This window comes from Alexandromys fortis, unplaced genomic scaffold (genome assembly GCF_014885135.2).
Source record: "Alexandromys fortis isolate MF-2015 unplaced genomic scaffold, M_Fortis_MF-2015_v1.1 scaffold_145, whole genome shotgun sequence".
NCBI lineage: Eukaryota > Metazoa > Chordata > Mammalia > Rodentia > Cricetidae > Alexandromys > Alexandromys fortis.
The window spans coordinates 561,175-563,503 of NW_026068049.1; the positions used below are offsets into that span (position 1 = coordinate 561,175).

The following is a 2,329-nucleotide window of genomic DNA, read 5'->3' on the forward strand; positions in this document are numbered from 1 at the left end:
CTTGATATGTAATGACTTCAGATATGACTGCTTCCTAGTCCTGTGTATTTAGTCGATTCAAATGAACAGTCTGTTGTGTGCTGTTGTATTCTGAGTCCAGTTGCTGCCATCTTCATGAGGCCAGTTGTGTCTGCTTTTAATCATAATCATAATCAGTCTGTACGCTCAGTAGACTCCTTGGTTCTTCTGGGTGAGCTGTGGTGGAATTATACTTTGGATCGTCCTTGGGACTTTAGGTAGGAGGGGCCTTGCTCACATCTCCCCCAGGGCAGGAATTTTATCAACCAGTCCACACAAACATCTGTCTAGGCACAGCTATCACAACTTTAATCCTAGTAGCTAAAAACTGGAAGCTATCTGAATTGAAGCTCAGTAGTAAACAAATAATCAAACAGCATACATTAAAATATACATATATAATATTCCATACAGTGGAATAGTAGCCGCCAAAAGCAAGGTGGTGGTGATACACAAGACAATGGGTGAGCCATTACGCTAAGTAAAAGAAGTCCGACGTCTGGAAGTCAACCTTAGAAGGAATCATTGTATTTTGTGTGCCATCCCAGAAATGGTAAAAACCAGAGGGACAGGAAACAGCAGCAGTTCCAGGCGTGAGTGACAGGGGAGCAGATCAATAACAAAGGGACCTGGGACCTGTATCTTGATGGTGATGCTGTTTATATAACTGTTCATTTGTTACTAGTCACTGAATTGTACTTTTCATCTGAAAAATATTTCTGTGTATAAACTATACGACTTTGAACTAAAATATATATACATATATATGTATGTATGTATATTACAGACTATATTCTGCATGCTCCATCTAAAAAACTTTGTAACGTGTGACTTGACAAATGCCAGCCTGACGCTGTCATAAAATGACACCGTGAATAAGCACTGAGATGCAGTGTGGCTCTAAAGTTTGATATAGCATTGCTGGAAACCCACCTACATCATAACTTTAATTGCAGTGGCCTTATTTCTTACTGTTGAAGGTGCAGTGTGACTTAGGAAGCATCAACATTATAAAGACTTTTAAAAATTAACTTACAGTTTTATGATGTTGTTAAAACATTATGTGCGTGCCTGCTTATCTGATGTGGAGCATGGGCATGCGGGCTCCCGAGGAGGCCAGAGAGTGCATCAGATCCTCTGGAGCTGGAGTCTCACATGGCTGGGAGCTATCTGTTTTTTTTTTTTTTTTTTTTTTTTTTTTTGTTGCCAGTCTTGCACTTTATTGCCCTTCCATTAGGCCTTGACCGCATACTTGCGTAGCGGGTACAGCCTCTCCTTCCGCTGCTGCTTCTTTGTCTTCAGCTTCTCCTCGTGCTCGTTGAGCCGCCGGCGCATGGCTCTAGTTTTCTTGGGTCGCAGGTCCAGAGGCTTGTACTTCTTGCCCTTGTAGAATTTCCTGAGGTTTTCCTTTTGAGTCTGGTTAATGACGGTGAGAACACGGGCGATGGATTTACGGACAACTCATATCTTGGAGAGCTTGGACGCGGCGCCGCCTGTCACCTTGGCGACGCGAAGCTGGGATAGCTCCACTTTCAAATCGTCCAGTTGTTTTAGCAGCTCCTCCTTCTTCTTGCCGCGCAGGTCCCGAGCCTTAATCTTGGTGCGTTGCTCACCACTGAGGCCACCTGGTCCGAGAGAAAGAGGAAGAAGTGGGGCTGACTTCCGTAACTACTCCTGGGAGCTATCTGATGTGGGCGATCACATTGAGGCTGGGGCTTCTGCAAGGACAGCAAATGATCCTAACTGCTGGGTACTCTCTCCAGTCCCTCAGTGTGAAACTTAAAAAAAAATTAATCTTTATTGTGCATGCGTGTGGGTGTGGTCACTCACTCCCACGCCACAAGAGTGTGTGTGGAAGTCAGAGGACAGGCGTGAGGATCCGGTTCTTCTATGGGGATCTAACTCAGCTTCTCAGGCTTTTGTGTCAGGCACTTTTACCAATCCGAGCCATCTTGTTCCCAAAAATACAAAAGATTTAAAAAAAAAAAAAAAGTCCTCTTGAAATACAGTGGAAGAGGCTCTGAGTACTTGGAAGAGGCTCTGAGGACTTGCGGGGAGGTTTACCGCTGGGAGCTGAGGTAGAAGGGGATTTGCAGGAGTATTGAACATTCTCTCCTTCATTTAGCAGATGCTGACTGCACCGACACTCTGGTGCTCGGCACAGCTCTGCGAGGTAGGAAACAGCAGCGGGCAGGGTGGGCCGTGGTTATGGAGTGCAGAGTCTACATTCTGGATGAAGGCGACTGTAAAATTGACAGGTGAAATGGCTTGTTAGGAGACAGCAAGTGAAGAAGGAACTGGGTGGAGAAAG

At 45.1% G+C, this 2,329-nt stretch overlaps 1 pseudogene; it reads right to left on the reverse strand.

The window, feature by feature from the left end:
- Positions 1-1,227: 1,227 nt before the first annotated feature.
- On the reverse strand, positions 1,228-1,969 carry LOC126486873 (60S ribosomal protein L35-like; annotated as a pseudogene).
- Between the last annotated feature and the right edge of the window lie 360 nt (positions 1,970-2,329).